At 27.4% G+C, this 18,639-nt stretch overlaps 1 long non-coding RNA gene across 1 annotated transcript in view; it reads right to left on the reverse strand.

Moving 5' to 3' along the window:
• Positions 1 to 988: 988 nt before the first annotated feature.
• Positions 989 to 18,639, reverse strand: part of LOC111633487 — a 59,036-nt gene continuing 41,385 nt past the window's right edge. The window contains exon 2 of the long non-coding RNA XR_002758063.1: positions 989 to 1,072. This is a non-coding gene — a long non-coding RNA (uncharacterized LOC111633487). The remainder of the gene's footprint in view (positions 1,073 to 18,639) is intronic.

Raw genomic sequence — 18,639 nt, forward strand, 5'->3', positions numbered from 1 at the left:
CGAATATCCTGATCGGATTCCATCACCTGTTCATCACGGTGGTAGAGTTTACCTCACTATGCGAATCCAGTGGCGAATTCAGAAGTGCCAAAGGATAGTATATATAGCCGAATAGTTTTCGTTGAATCTGAACTGAAAATTGACCGGTAAATTCCCACTTTTTCATGACCAATTTGCTGACGCGAAGAATATAAACATAATATTGCGAGTCTCTGTACTTCGACCATTACAGACGGACCAAACTTAAATATGTCGGCCAAGATAGGCGACGAACAGAAAAAACAGTTTTATTTGAATCAATCCTGAAAATTCGTTTCCAATTGAATTTTAAGTTGGATTCATCATGACGAGTTAACGTAACCGGGCAAATTATTTTGGTTACAAAAAATTCCTAATTAAAATAAGGAAATTTAAGATATTTAAATCAAACTAAAAATAACTTTAAATTACTTACCAAAATTAACTATTAATAAAAATCTTCCAGGACAATAAATATATTTAAAAACTTCACAAAATTTAGAAGAAAAACTAAAATGTCTACCACGTTAACAACGGAAGTTTTTATCATGGAATTCTANACATTAAAAATAAATTTTCTTAATTAAATAAATGAGTTACTTATAAAATCACTTCAGATAATGATAGTTATATTTTATGCAACCCAATTCAGTCGCCAAATCATTTATTTCGGCCATTTTATATTCTATATATTATAATAAACAGAAAAATACAGACAATGCCTAAAGGCTTTTACTATCAAGAGATCCAATGGGCGAGTTCATTGTTTCTTGAAATGAATCGATAACTAACCAGAGCGACACCGCTTCACTTTATTTTCCACTTTTCCCAAGAGCAAGAATAAAGTATAGAAAGTCATTCCTTGGGGAGAAAGGGTTGTCTCCGATCGATTTCCACCTGGACCATCATTCCTTTCAAGAAACAATAACCGTAGAATGTTCGATACCTACCAATGTCAAGCGTGTCACTCATGCTTAAAGATTCCCGTCCACTTCTCACGGATAGGAATTTGACAATCAACAGATAGTCACCAATCGCTTATTAACTTGATAACCTGAAGACCAAAAAAATAAATAAATAAATAAAATATTTAGTTTTAAAATACAATTTTTATGAAAAAACGATATATATTGAAATTATAAAATAAAATTATCATAACTCGTCGAAATCTTAAAGCATTTTAAAATAAAATAAATTCGTAGTCATCTTATAACAGTATTAATGCACAAATAATTTAAGATATGTTATTTAAAATTTCTAAATGAGCTATGTTAAATGTTAATGTAAGTAAACATTTTAATTAAAATTAAATTTGTAAAATTCGTAATTTATAAACAAATTTCTCTACAAGATTTAAACGTGTGTACGAACAGCGAAACATTATAAACTTCCCAGACACCGATCGAGGGGTGGAATAGAGGACCGGAAGTCTGTCAGAGTGTATGAATGGATTAATGTCCTCCTATAAAATAAATGCGGCGCACTTTTTTCTTTGTGCTGAATATTCAAACGCGGTCAGAATAAATAACCTAATTTCCAAATCTTTCAAATATGTATTTACACCAGATTTATCCTTCAAATTGATTTTTTATGGAAAATATTTCATAGAATTAATTTCATTAAGATTTATAATCACCATAAACGAAAAAACACATTCTACTTACATAGTTTTAGGAAGTATGATGATAATTCCATTAACTGAATCTAAAAAGTACCGTGAAAATCTTATACATTAAAAAAAATAATAATTTAATCTAACGGAAAATAATTATTAACTGGTCGAAATTAAATGCAGAAATATCAAAATCGATTTTCATTTAATCATATTAGCAAACTTTTTTCAGGTGGATTAGGTAAGGTATATTTGTAAAGACAGTAGAAGAAATCTAATTAGTAAAAGAAATTAATCAGCTTTTCTATAAGGCAAATATGCAACTGTCAGCATTTTAAATAAATGAATAGAAGTTTTTTCTTCCTTTTTTAAAAAAAAAAAAAATTTGATTTCATTAATTTTTAGATAGGGTCCTTAATTTATTCAAAGACAAAATACATTTAACGTCAATTCTTCAGAATGAAATATTATAACAATAAAAGTTTTAAGAAAGGAGTTAATAATTTCTCATGAATACGTATAAAAATTTTATCTAGAAAATGCTTTAAGCACTGTCACTAGCAGATTTAAGAATTCGTGAGCGTGGGTCATTAAAGAAAATTATCTAGATGAATTATTTAAATAATCGAATGCAAGAAATAAAAACTGAAAACGGAAATTTGATACTCAGTAAGATATTGTCTATATAATACAGAGAAAAATGAAATCAGACATTTATCTTCACTCAAACTGAATTATAAAAAGATAAATTCCATAAATAACTAAGATGTCTAATAGTAAAATCATGTAGTAAACCTGCAAAAACCTGCATTTTGAAAGATAAAAAAGTCTATGATAAAAGTAGTGAAATATTCAACATATTCTTACCTTGTAAAAAGGACAATAAAATCTCTTTAAAAAGTTATTTAATAATCCATACATAATTATTAAAAATATGTTTGTTTTATGACATTTCATATTAAATATTTTAATAATGTGTCATAAAACAAACTTATGTTCCCTGACACATCATTAGAGAAATAATGAGCTCTTCATTTTATCAAAAATAATAAACAGAATATCGGAAACGTCGCGCTATTTCCTCACTAAAAATTATCTAGAATTAATTCTAACACACGTTTCATTTTGTTTCCATTCTCACAAAATATTCTCTTCGATTTTCTCTTAGTTATTCACTTCCAGGCATGTGAACACAGATCATCGTGATCAGATAACCAGGCAGCTGGTACAGATATCTAAAGGAGACATGGCTGTTATTTCCATTGCAACGAACAAGTTCATTTTATTGTTTGGGAAAACTACATGAATGGAGGCTATGACAATCGAGTACAGTATTTATATTAACAGATCGCAGAAATATGGAATTAGTTTGTGTATGTGTATAAAGAAGTTTATCATGGAATTAGTTGTTAGTGTTTTATATTGGAATAAATTTTTCTTAAATGAAAATTTATAATTATTTTAATTATATATATATATATCAGATTAAATACTGTAATTTTAATAATGTTTGAAGTTCGTTTTGTTGTTTTTAAGATGGAGATGAAAAAACACTGCTATACATCAAGTGACATTTAAAATTTTATCATCTTGTAAATTTATGATGATAATACATATATAAAACCTAACAAATAAACAAAATTTCCATACGTCTGAGAAACAATAGACAAGCAACGAGTTCAGACACTATGATACATCAAATATTCGAATTTAATGTGAATCGCCCTTAATTAAAGTTTCTACTTAATCAATATTCAGAGACAAGCAGACCGATAAGATTTTAATCAACAAGAACTAGCTTGACTAGAGAATTCTATCCCAAATTAATGATTCGTTACCTATCGTTGGTTAAAATTAGAGGGAACTGCTAGAGATTAAATAAAAAATTTTACTATTCTTTTATTTCGTTAAGAGATAAGCGAAACAATAACACAGAAATGAAGATTTAAAATTAACTTAATTTTGATATACAGCATTATCTTTTATAATGTTACTGACCGATCATTTGACATTTTAAAGGAGATAAAATAAAAGTAATTTATAAACTAATTCCATAAAAAATAAGAAAAATTTCACAGAGAATCTACAGCAACAGTAAAATACTTCACAATATTGTTAAATCTAATACCGCCATTTCGAAAATATTGATTATATAAATGTGTGCCTACAATAATTATTAAAATATTCACATTAAAAATAAATTTTCTTAATTAAATAAATGAGTTACTTATAAAATCACTTCAGATAATGATAGTTATATTTTATGCAACCCAATTCAGTCGTAAAAGAAAGATTATGGTTTCGATCTAATGTGCGATATTTAATGATAAAGAATAAGGTATTCGAACAGGTGAAAGCCATTTTATTTATTCGTGTACGGTAAATAACCAATCGTAGACATCACAACAAAAGAAGGTTGGGAATAACGAATAAGTAACGTCTACTTAAAGTAATAGCAGGAAGAGAAAACTTCCTATATCCAAAGCAGATATTAAACCAAACACAAAAAAAGCTAAACAAATATGAAAATATATTATTAATCTATATATTAAATGATTATAAATATATAATTATGAAAGTGATAATGAATGACGCAATATTCTGTCATGTAATAAAAATTTTTACACTAAAACCTCGATGCATCATTTTTGGAAGAAATAAACAAAAACGATAAATAGGGTTCTGAAAAACTATAAAAAATTACATAAAAAAAAATAAGAACAGCCTAATGGCCACTATTCTTTAAAATATATGATACAGTATTTTAGATATACTGAAATATTGTAACATTTTCTTTTGTGAAAACTGTACGCTTCAATTCGGAGTATGATTTTTTACGGCCTAGAATACTTTCACTGTCAGGGTATTGTACACATAAGAAAGATTTTACTTTCATCAAAGCTTAATGCGGCTAATCAAAGTTTGGCCCAACTTCAGTTTACCACATTATTATTATTATTCTCCCTCCTCCATATTTCAGGACGCCTGGAGGCACTCGAACAGTTCTGCGAAAGACTATACAAACATCTCTATCTCGCAGTAAACCAAAATGATAGAAATTAGAACAATTTACTCATTCTGGTATTTGTTTGTGAGTTAAATATACTTCCAACAATATGATGGAAAGCTGAAGACAAATGATCTGACAGGCAACTCTCAACAAGCAATCCAGGTGATACTAAAAGTCGCGCACACGGAAAGCGTCAATTTTTTGAACTCGTTCAAGATTATCACTCTTCGTTCCATCGAGCTATTAAAACATCGTTTCAAATTAAAAAAAATTATCAATGTGAGAAAATGCTTATCAAAACAGTGATTTTTCGATGATCAACGCGATAAAAAAGATAGTTCGCGGACTGATGAAGGGGATAAAAAAAAATAGCGTTATTTATATGGAGCTATTTCTGGTATCAAATAAGTCAGACAAAATATATGTGAAAAAACGAAGGTAACGGGAACAATGCAACGAGGTTCCACTGTGTATGGTAAATTACAATTTCCACCCCTGTATTCTTTAACAATTTTTTCACTTCGAAAGCTGATTTGAAATTGAGTATTCATTGAGAAAATGAGCTATATCCAATACTCATCAGGTCAGGCTACATATCGAGCAACATCGATAAAACTTTGTTGATCCAATATTTGATTTGAAACTTCTGAAATCGATATTAAAGCAAATTACTTTTCGACGCTGCCAAGTTTAAACAACGGATAAGATTTTCTAGAATGTTTTATTATCACACAAAATTCAGTTTACTCTTTGAATGATGTAATGAATTTAAAAAAAAACAAAGATAATTATTTCTTGAATCAAACTACAGTTGAATTTTTTAAAGTTCACATATCTATATTCTAAAGTTAAATTATTTAACATTACTTTTCAGTTTCAATCCGTTAGTATTATTTTTACAAGAGAAATTTAATATCCGGTAAATAAACAATATTTTTCGCAGTCATATTTAAAAATTTGCCAGAAGTTTGTCCTAACAATTCATATCATACCAGTTTATAGCATAATATTAATTCAATTTTTAAGTGAATACATACATTTTATTACTGTATTTAAAACATTAAAAAAATAATGTGAAACTGTGTAATCTAAGAAAAATTGTTTTAATCAAATTATTTACTTTCTAATAACTAGGGTTTCTCATTTCCCGGTCTTTTGCTTGTCCCGGGATCCCGGGATAAAAGTGAACTGTTTCCCGGGATAGAATTAATTATTTTTAAGGTATACAAAATATCTTGAAATCAAATGATATAATTATTTTCCATTTTTTAAAGTAATTTTAAAGTTCTGTAACCTCCAAAATCATATTAATAATGCTGTGTAAGGTCTATAGGCCTATAATAAAAATTACCTTTAAATAACGTAGAAATTTTCACAAATAGAAAAAAATTAATTAAAGTTTGCTGGAAACTGCATACAACAACAACAAAAAAATGTTTTGAGTTGAGTTAAAAATTAAAAAAAATGAACTTCTAATTTAGAAGGTAATTTTCGTTTTTTAAATAAAATATAATACAAAATATTGCAAACTTTTATAAGATTTTAAAAAGCAAAGATGGTCAATACTCCGATAACTCACTCTAATTCTTATTTTAGTAATGAAAAGTCTTGCCACCGAGAATGCCCTTTCCGATTCAATTGATGTGATTGGAATAGTGTTTAATGCATTTAAGAGAAGACAGATATTATGTGTTTTTTCACCTGTAGCCTGGAAGATTTCGAGTTCGTTTTCGAGGTTGTAATACTTCTTTTGCTCTCTAGTATTCTTCATTTGTCTACTTCGACTGCTTTAATAGAAACATCAAGCTTATAGCCCAATAATTCGTCAGTTAGTTTGTCTTTGATCATCAGGTTTATGAAGAAAAACTTCGTACTTACAGACATCGTACAACATGGTGTTACGCGTTATCGAAGCTATTGGGCATGGTTAAAAATTAAGACAGCATAAGCACAATTATTCCAGATATTACAGGTTCCAACAAGTAAAGAATTTTGAGAGTCATGACACAAATAAGCTATGTATTGATTATTGACCATTTGTGACATGCTATAATGAGCAAAAACTTAAGAAACTAATAAGTAGGTTTAAAATTGATAAATACAAATGTATTCTCACAGTTTATGAGTTAATTATGCTTTCTATTTGCAAAATTCCTCAACCTTAACACAAAATAAGAAAAAAAGTGAATTTTTAAGAAATTTGCGGGATTTCCCGGGATAACAAAAATTTCCCGGGTTAAAAAAACAACCGGGATCCCGGAATCCCGTTTGAGAAACCCTACTAATAACCAAAATTAGAATTTCGTGGATGTCTTTTTTTTTGGAAAAATGACAAAAAATTCGTTGTTATCACCATATTTTCATTTCCGATATCATCACATTAAAATTTTATATAGTTTATAAATGGAATGCTTCAACGACCAAATTTCTATTTAATATTTTGGGTCGATAAAACAACTGCAATCATTTAAAAATAATAATTAATTTTTATTAGTAATGTAAAATCTTCCAGAATTTTTATTAATAATAAAAAAACACATCAATTTCTTATAAACGTGGCAGTATAGTAATTATTATTAATTACTTAATATTTTACTAAATCTCGGCATGACCTTGCTCATTTCCCTTATTTTAATTTGCCAAACTAACCTACACATTCATTATCATGTTTTAAAAATGAAAACAAATTGTATATTTTTTTTCAGTATAAAATTTATTATAAACACAATACATCACATTACTTATTCAGTTTAAAACTAATTTTGACGCCTTTTTAAAATTAAAATGTTCAAATCGCAAAACCTAATTTGTAATTTGCGAAAAAAATTATAGTTTTCTTTTTCCCATAAATTCGGTGTTGAAACCACTATTAATAAACATATAATTTATTTTAATTTCAAAATTAATAAAATACATTCAACATTAAAGCATTATAAAAATAGTTTATGAAAAAATTACATACAAAATTTTACATAATTATGAATTTAGAGAACTAAACTAACATTAACGACATGTTAGTTTAGTTCTCTAAATTCAAAATTCATATATTATAAAAAAATAACATAAAAGATTGAATACTTATATTTCAACTTAATAAAGTTAGAAAACAAGTAAAGAGAACCAGGTTGTAGTTTTTCTAATGTTTTCGTTGATTTTCTACTAATATGAGACACACCAAGATTACATTTCCAACTATAATTTTACCATTATGGAATGGACCTTCCCAGCAAAAAAAGATGACCAGCATAAATGAAAAAAAAGGAGAGTAACATTCTAATCCGCGATATGTGTGTTAAATTACGAATATCCTGATCGGATTCCATCACCTGTTCATCACGGTGGTAGAGTTTACCTCACTATGCGAATCCAGTGGCGAATTCAGAAGTGCCAAAGGATAGTATATATAGCCGAATAGTTTTCGTTGATCTGAACTGAAAATTGACCGGTAAATTCCCACTTTTTCATGACCAATTTGCTGACGCGAAGAATATAAACATAATATTGCGAGTCTCTGTACTTCGACCATTACAGACGGACCAAACTTAAATATGTCGGCCAAGATAGGCGACGAACAGAAAAAACAGTTTTATTTGAATCAATCCTGAAAATTCGTTTCCAATTGAATTTTAAGTTGGATTCATCATGACGAGTTAACGTAACCGGGCAAATTATTTTGGTTACAAAAAATTCCTAATTAAAATAAGGAAATTTAAGATATTTAAATCAAACTAAAAATAACTTTAAATTACTTACCAAAATTAACTATTAATAAAAATCTTCCAGGACAATAAATATATTTAAAAACTTCACAAAATTTAGAAGAAAAACTAAAATGTCTACCACGTTAACAACGGAAGTTTTTATCATGGAATTCTACAACACGTCTATGATATAATTTGTAAAAGAATTTGTGCAGTATTAGATTTTCTTACATTATTAAATTATTTTATAAAAATGTTTGAGATTTTAAAGATTTCCTAAATTCATACTTACAATTACAGTAGTACCTAATCATATATTATTATCCACGGATGTAATAATTTAATTATCTATATTCATTATTCAGGAGTGTCTGTATGCGAACAAAAACGTTCGTGATTTTGAGAACTAATGAATTTTTCTAAAGTAATCCTGTAATAAATTTTTGCGCCACAACGAAACAAATTCCATTATTCAAGCGAATTAAAAGGAAATTAATTTTTTAAACAATTAGTGTACAGTTTTAATATCCTTTGCGTCTAACTTATTAAAGTTCTTTTTCTTTTAACCTCTTGGCACATGATTTACTTAACTAACCTGTAATTTCGAAGCATTACATAAACTTCAGAATGAAGTACTTTAGTTATTCGTGCATAATTTAAGTGTATTTGCAATCATAAATTTTGGGTAATTATGACAAAATTTTTAATCCGTAAATATCCTTGGAAAATAATAAAACTAATCGGCAGAAATTTGATACTAACGAGGATTAACATTTATAAGATGAATTTTGAAAACTATCGTCTATTATTAAGACAATATTCTGAATTTCTTCATTTAGAAAAATAATGGTTGACTTACTCTTTATCTTAGAAACTCGAAATTTCTTAAATTAACATTTTGCAAACTGCCACAAATTTAATCTTTACAAGACAAAAGGATAAGCCAAGTATAAAGCAAACTCGTGCAATCTTATAACTAGAGACGGGCAAATACAGTACCATCCGCAAATACTCGAATACTAGAAAGTGTTGAAGATCTCGAAGTTCACATTTATAATATATATAGACCTATATATATATATTATATATATTCGAATACTACAAATACCTCCCAATTTAGTCAGTGGCGAATCCAGAAGTACCAAAGGATACTAACTCAAAAATTTTAAGCATTTGATTAAGAAATACCTTTAATTAACACAGACACAACGATTATATTGCGTACGTTACGATAAATTATATCTGTATCATACAGGTAAATGCTTTTGAAAACAACAATTTGAGTTCGAACAATTTGTGTGTGTCAACAGTATCCCCTTGTAACGGTATAGACGAGAGGCCGTATTCTGGTCACTGTCTCTGGTCTCTTGTCTCTCACAAGCCGGTCGCTGATTGGTTAATCCAAATGATTAGCCAATCAGCGACCAGATTGTGAGAGACGAGAGACCAGAGACAGTGACCAGAATATGGTCCCAAGGCTTCTTAAACTGTTTTTATTCACGACCCCATTTATGATTGTGATTTTTTTCGCTACACAAAAAAAAATATAAAGTAAAGATTTATACAAATTTGTAAAAACAATAATGGTGTACTACCACAGTTCACTCTTGTGCTACAATGGAACAGAGAACTGAATACACTGAAAAGCGACAACACTACACTAGTTCACACTACAATCAGTATTGCTGAATCGTTGTCACGCTGTACAAGAAGTGACACAAAGCGCAACTCACGAAACCTATGACATAAAGCGTGCCATTTTCAAACTCTCACAATTATTTTCAATATTTTGCATTAAAATCTCGCGACCCAAAGATTTCGCTAGGCGATCCCAAATGGGGTCACGACCCATAGTTTAAGAAGCCCTGGTATAGATAATCTCTTTTCCGCACGTCGGATATAATTTGTAACAAGAAAAAAAAGCAGATTAGATCTTAAATATTTTCAAATTTGTGTTTCCTTAAATAAGAAGCTGAAGCAAGCGAGAATTAGAACAATTATTTGATATTTGTTTAATCTATTGTAGTTGAGATAAACGTATCTAAAAAAAAGCTTTAAAACTAAAATTCAAAATTGAAAGTTGAAAGGTGTTAAGTATTTGCACAAGAATTGAGGAAATGTTCTTAGAGAAAACAGACTTTCTTTGTTAAGCTACCTGTCTTAGAGAAAGTGTTTTATCTAAGAACATTTCCTCTATTCTTGTGTAAATGCTTAATACCAGTATAATTGTCCTGTTAATAATTAATGTCCATGTTGACAAATATATAATAAATTGAATAAGGACAGTAAGGCAATAATAAGTATTCTGGGTATTCATGATCTGGTTAATATTCGAATTCGAGGGTATTCGAGATCTGGTTAATATTCGAATTCGAGAAAAGTGATATTCGTTCATCTCTACTTATAAGAAAATAACAACAAACAGTATTTTGAGTTTCAAGAGATCTTAAAACAACAGTATAATAATACATTTAAAGATTACAAATATAGAATACAGAAGTATATAAAATTACTAAGAAAAACCTAAAATTTACATTTAATATTCTGGACATTTTTCTATATTCGTTAAATAATTCGAACTCTGTATTTATCAATCGCAGAAGATAATCTATGATTTGACTGAATAATCTCTGAATCGAGCATCAATCTTCGTGCATCACAAAAACTAAATTTATTAGTTTCTAATGTAATCTACAAAACAGTTCAAAACTAGACAAATTACACATTAGTTATTGTTATCGCTGCTTTTTGGAAGTTTAGATACTTTCAACTTGAAAAACTCGATAACAGAAAAGTAACTTGAAAAAACTGACTTCAAAAATTGGGAAAAAATCAAATTTTTGAAATTATTTAATTTTAAAAAATATAATTGTTATAAGTAAATTTAATCATATAAATATACAGGGTATTACGTTTTGTAATCCTATAAATTTATATTAAAAATAACCATCTTATCAGTTAAAATTTTAATGTATAGAAAATTACGTTTACATTTTTATCATCAGATCCATTTGTAAATGCTATATTTCGCAAATATTAATAACTAAAATATATATTTATTTAATAAGATTAAAAATGACAAAATCCTACGTAACAATTACGTAAGATGTATCTTTTTAATATTTATAAGCTTCGTTATGAAGCTATCTGAATGACCTATTATATAAATTTAATTTTCATTGTAAGAAAGTATACATTTCAAGAATTATGACAATACAGTATGAAGTGAGTCGCATTAAAATTAACTTTCAATACGTTTACATTAACTAATTCACTCGGTACTGACGTGGAAATTTAACAATACACAGTATAATAATAGATTGTATAAATTTTCTGAATAGTCTTAAACATTTTAGTCCGTTTTATGATATAATACAATTAATAACACGAGAAAATCGTACCAGTTTAATTAATTTTAATACTTTGTTTTTAAAATTCATATTTATAATGCTTCAATTAAAAATATTTTGTCAACCAACACACACAAATAAAATAATATGGTAATTAAAATATATTCTGAACCAATAAAATTCATCTTACGTAGTATATTCAAACATAATTTTATTTTAATTGCGATATTTAATTAATATATTAGTAAAATAACAAAAAACTTTCTTATAATCATTTTTCCAGTATTTAGTTTTCACGGTATAAAAACAGCTCATTTTTAAACTAATACAATATATTGGCTCTAGACAAAATGGCAATAGATTCAATATATTACTATCCATCACACGAATCACACCAAATGTGTTAGCGATAAACCAGACTCTTTAGATGACCAAATGTTCCCATTTGTATCCACAGGATTGCATACTTACTGCACTGAACACATTCTTATGGAATATGAATCTTAAAGTTTCAATCCGGAATTTTACGTCTCTTAAACTTGAAACATTTTACCGAATGTAAATATGAAAGGACGAATAAGGAATTTTATATCATTTAAACGTCAAAAGAATTTTCCTAAGCGAACAAAGCCTCTCAAACAGTAAAGATTCCTATTTAAATCGTAGATTTTATAGTGTTAAATGCAGAAATATAAAATAATACTAAAACTTGAACACAAAATTCGTCAAAAAGTTAAAAGATTTAAAATGTGATAAAAGTTTTATTTTAATTTTCTTATATGCCATATGGCATTTATCTTGAAATTTTCAGTTTCAAATCAGTAATAAAACTTTTTTCACTTGTGAGAAAGAAAAATTAGATAAATGGCAGAATGTCAGAAAGATTTTAACTGTTACCACATCAAGGCAGACAAATTGCAGCGTTGTGATTTGGGTGGACCAGGAGGTTGCCTAGGTAACCGTGTCTGAATGATCACACTAAGCTGGGCATGACAGTTTTTGGTTAGTAAGTTACATAGCTAGGGATGACAGAGCGTTAAAAAGGAAATTTATATTTTTAAATCAAATAATCGATACCTGAAGGCGCATTCTAACGCAAAACAGGTAAAATCGATAAAGTCGGGAATAAAGGTTAATATAGCAATAACTAGAAGCGAAAAAAATCGAAACTTACTTTAAAAACTCAAGAAAAACGAAAGATTACCTTATGTTTAATATAAAGCTTAGAATTTATATAAATTATCTTTTTATCATCATCGATCACTTCTGATTTTGTACGAAGCCATTATATAGGCCTATATATATGTCTGATAAATAATTCAAAATCCTCAATTTTCTTTGTCTAACTGAAGTTATTACAGCCATTGATAATTACTGTTATTTGCTGTATAATCCAATTTTTAAAATTTTAAAATCGTTTTTGAAGTAATACGATGATGAAAATAGCATAGATATTAATTTTAATTAGTCGGCACTTCTGAATAAATGGCAATATTGAGCGATAAAAATATTCTTAATGTTCTATATTGATTTAGAAAAAATAACATTAACGAAATTTTAGTTTTAGTTCAGTTTTTAACTGTTTATTTCATCAATGAAACAATACAAATATTACTATTTTAATTTGAGAAATTATAATTAACAGAGTCTAATTATGAATGTATAATCTCTAACAAAATTCAAGATTCAAACGACAGAATAAAATAATATATATATATATATATATATATATTGAGTGATTTAGAATACCAAAATAAATGCAAAGTTAAATTATAATTTTATTCACGTCAGAAGTAAAGTTTAAGGTATTAAGAATAGAAAAATATACAAGTTTCGTAACTTTGCATTCTTATCTGGCAAAAAAAAAAAAAAAATCAGTTGAAAGACGATGATAAAATAAGACTTGAATGTAAAATTGTCGGCAATATCACAGTTACAAACGTTAATGTAGAGTAAGCATGAATAAGAAGAGAGCTTTCTTTCCTTTTAAACTAAGGTACTGCAATAAATGCTTATTACGAAATACTCTCGTTAAAAACAAAATTCACGCAATAAAACTTCTTTACAAATAAAAATGCACAAAGATATAAATAATAATAAATTTTTAGATACGATAGAATGATAGAAAAAAAAATCGCATTTCTGTCGAGAAACTTAACTTTTATTTGTTGAACATGTCACATCGCAAAACTGTCGATAAAATACGTCGATTCTCAAATATTTACTTGATATTTGGATTGGATGTTTCCTATATCAAACTGGTCAACAAGAAAGTTACATTCAACCAATACAAGATAAAATAATTCTGAATGTTAAAATTTTGTTTTCTTTTTTTTTATTTTAATAGGTTAAAAAAAATAAAAAAGAAAGAATTAAAACAAGCTTTGAAACGAATTCTATATTTAATACAGAAATATTTAAATTTTATTTACAGTTCGTTAATAATGAAAACTATTTTTGAAATTAAACTAATGTATATTCATAAAATGAGAGAGACCTTCAATAAATGCGGAATTTAAAAAGAATTTTAGGTTACACAGTACAAGCCTCTTCCTTTATTGCTTATATTCTCTATTACACAACGCATTTTAATATTTTTAACCTAATGTTTTTCAGGTAATTTAATGTTAAGGTTTGATAGTATTTTCAACAAATTTAACGATAATTCTATTCAATTTACCGACATTTTCACTGAAAATAATGATATTTTCATTCTGTTTAAGTTTGTTTCATTTAATTTAAAAATGCTTTCATTAAATTAATTAGCGTAAATTAATTTTCCTTTATGCTCGGAAAACAAGCTACTAATATATGCTCTAGGTACAAGAGAAAATGTTCGTAACACAATAAAAGTAAAAATTTTTGACGATAACTTTATAAAAATGGCAAATTTCAAGCATTTTTTTTTAATGAAATTTTTCTAAATAACACTTCTCAATATTCTAGTTTTAACATAATTAAATATGAATGAAAATAAAACCTTTTCCGCTAAAATTATTGTTCAGGTCAAATAAAAAATGGGTATATTTATAAACACATTTATTTATTTAAAATGTAAAGAATATAACTTATCCATATCAGTGTTATTTTTCACATATAATGCAGGCGGCATTTTGAGCGCTTTCCCCCTTTCTTTTAAGCCTAGTAACCAAGCAAAAATGATAACTTTTAAATGCGGTTTGAAGTTATATAATTTGTATAAAAACGATTTGTTACAATAAAAAAAAATCACATTTTTCGAAATTAATGCAATTTGCCACCGATTAGATGTTTTAGTTTATGGAAAAGATGAAAATCAGACATAATTTAGACAAAATTACGCAAGAAAATTATAAGTCAACAGACACGTTCGATAAAGTCAAAATAGATCAACAACCTTTATAGTTACATTAAAATAAATTCTCTAAATTTAATCTATTGAATAACTATAGATATTTCAACAGATTTCTTATGTTCGATACGATTATTAACGAGAAGACTCGACAAGATTGAATTATTAATCATTTTGAATAAATTTATAACCAGGACCATTTAAAAGTTAAAAAAAAATAATATATGACTAAATTTTACGACATAATATACGATAACAATCATAATACGTCTAAGATTAATCTAAAGTTATCAATAAAACAAATCTGGCATTGTCTCGTCAATAATAAACTGTCATCGATGAATAAACTAATGGACTTTCCTTGATAAATTAAGACAAATGATGTCGAAAATAATATTCTGAAACAGAACAAATTAATGAATTGCAAAATAACAATCAGTATGTTTGATTTTCTAGTATGAACGACATAGATTTTAAGTCGCCGAATTATAATGGAAAAGCTTTACGCTGTAAAAGTAAACAAAATGTTGCATATTTAGACGTTAAATGTCCCAATAAACACACAGAAGGCGACGTCCTTTTGTCCTCTACTAAAGCAGAGTTGATCGCCTAGGCGTGTTCTCGGTAATTTATTACTACGAACAACTTTCCCATTGAAAACAGTTTTGTCCAACAAAATTTTAGATTTTGAAAACTTAAGGCAAACCAAAACTTATAATTTAGACTAAAATTCTAACATAAAGTTGATGGAATATTCTAAAACGGTAATATAACAAAATTTACGATTAAACTAATATCAAGCGGAGGAGAGAAATTAGGTGCATGAAAGTAATCCACTAATGCACAGTACATAAAAATGTTAATAAAAATACCGAGTTTTCAACAAACTGTGAACGATATTAAAAATTCTTACAGTCTATTTTTCAAAAATTTGTTTCAGCAACATTAGTTTTTATCGGGCGATTAGGTTATTAAACAGTTATTGACAACTGTTCGTTAAGCAAGCAGGCATGTACTATTATGTTTGGCAATTGTCGAAGACGTCTCGGCATCATTTTTTTTTAAATATAGAATAATAACAACACATATTTTCGCGTAATTAAGTATCCAAAAATTTCATTAGGCCTAAATGTAAACTTATAGTAATTATAAATTTCAATATAGATATAAATCTCTTTTCCAATGAATTTAGTAAAATATATTGTTATGAAAACAAAATGTTCGCAGTTTGAAAATGTTGAACGGCAGTTATCTCAAGATGTTAAATGTTCTATATCTTGCTGTGGCTTTGCATGACACTGTAAAAATTTATGTGAACATATTTATGCCATATAATGTATCACGCATCGAGAGACACGATAGGATATTCGCTTCAGCAAATTCCTGTTCACAAAAGGATAAATTTTATTTAACTTTAACACGTTAAATAATTGAGAAATTTTTAAAAATTTGTTATGTAATGAATTCAATGACATGGCGAAATTCCGTGCCCTTATTAATAGAAAAGTGTTTGCAAGTTTTAAAACAAAAGATGAAAGATAAAACAAAATAATTTAGAAATATTTTTAAACGATCTTATGTAAAAATCTCTCCCCCTTCGTTTTTTTATGATCAATTACGTTAAGCAGACTTATTTTCATACAATGGGTGTACACAAAATTAAGCAATACATTTAACAAAATGTACTTTAAATATAGATTGTATCAAATTAATTTAAAATTAAAAATTTTTCGATTTTCTACACAATACAGTTTATATAAAATGCATTATCCGGTAATTTTTTCAATACAATAAATAACGTTAATTTTTAACCATAATAACCGACCTCAAAATTATTCTATAGTTCATTTTATAATTAAACGGATTAAATGGCATCAAAGAAGAGAAAGTTTTATTTAGAACCCATTATTAAATTTCGCTAACAAAAATGACTATTTAAAAGTAAACATAAAACAAATCATTTTTTTTTTTGTATCTTTGAAATTTAATTCGTTTTAGCTAACAAAATAGTTTATTGTTCTCTTTATACATACGATAATAACGAGAAATCGAATCGACCATGATCAGGCATATTTTCTTTAAGGAGAAAATATGTCTGATTATGGTGGTGGCTAATCAACTTTCAGATAGTACACATTTACATTGCAGACTATATTTGTATAGTAAACTACACACACGTCTTATTAAGTTACATAATTTCATATTTATTGTATAAAATTCCATATAGTCCAATGTTAAATGCAAAAAAAAATCATAATTTTTAACTATATATAAAAAGTTATTTTATTATTCGAAAACACGAAAACATTTCAATTATTATTCAAATTACGTTTAAATTAATTCTTATAATGGTTAATGATACTGTCTATGAAATCATCACAAACTTCGAATGAATAACCTTTAATTAAATTATATTTTACGAAAATAAGGCTTTAACTCCATATTAAAATATTTAAAAAATCAAATCGCTCCATCTTATCTATATTGATCCAAATGAGATTTACAGTACATATAGTACACCAGCATGAGATTAAAGTCAGAAGGCACGCGATGTAAACAACGAAATCCTTACTTTAAACCCAAAACTCAAAAGAAAAAAGTTAAGAGGATTTTTAATAGAATAATAAAATAGTAGCGATATAACTGATAAGTGTACTACTTTATTTTATTTTTGAAATATGTAAAATTACCGCAAAGATTGTATTTTAACTACAAAAATAAAGATAATCCACATCTTAGTAACATCACCTTGTAATATTTAAAGAATAAAGAAATTTTTAAAAAATTAAGCACAACTTTTAAGTTAAAACAACTATTTTATATTTACTTCTTTTTTTAACTTTTGAGGGAAACTCTGAAATGAAATTTTTACCCCATTTGACTCGTTTTCGAACTTATTTCTTTTATTTCTGTATCACTATAAATCTATAATACATACTTTATATAATCTTATAATTTCAAAATTATTATTACTCTTTATTGAGACTCAATACTTAGAGGATGAATATAATTTTGAATACTTATTAATTTAATAGCGAGGTTGCGGCCGAAGTTTTCATCTCTAACATGTGAACGTCTAACGTCGAGCGCCGCTTACAAGATAGCGGCGCTCGACGTTAGACGTTCACATTTTAGAGGTGAAAACTTCGGCCGCAACCTCGCTAATGAGCACAATGATAACTTGAAACACTTATTTTTAAGCTATTATTTAATCAATAATAACTTTTACTTTATTGTAAATTTTCTCAAAATTCAAAATCATTTAAGATACCGGAAATATAAAAATCTGGAATTCTCTGTAAACGATATAGATATATAAAATGTACTTTTTCCATCGAGTGATCCGTGGATAAATTTGAATAAAAATACAAAGTCTGTAAAACTGCGGTCCATGATGTATAATAAACACACCCTGAACTGGAGAAACGGTAGTTCTAGAGCAGACATAGCCAACATACGGCCCGTCTAATGAATTTATGTGGCCCGCGATTCATCTGTCAATATCATCTACTTAAGTCCGAATATATCGACGAAAAATTCTGACGGCTAAAAAAAAATAATAATAAAAAAAAAAGGTCAACAAGTAACTGTGCGATTAGAGTGGTCACGACCCATAG

Source organism: Centruroides sculpturatus, unplaced genomic scaffold (genome assembly GCF_000671375.1).
Source record: "Centruroides sculpturatus isolate CEXI.00-Female unplaced genomic scaffold, Cexi_2.0 scaffold759, whole genome shotgun sequence".
Classification (NCBI taxonomy): domain Eukaryota; kingdom Metazoa; phylum Arthropoda; class Arachnida; order Scorpiones; family Buthidae; genus Centruroides; species Centruroides sculpturatus.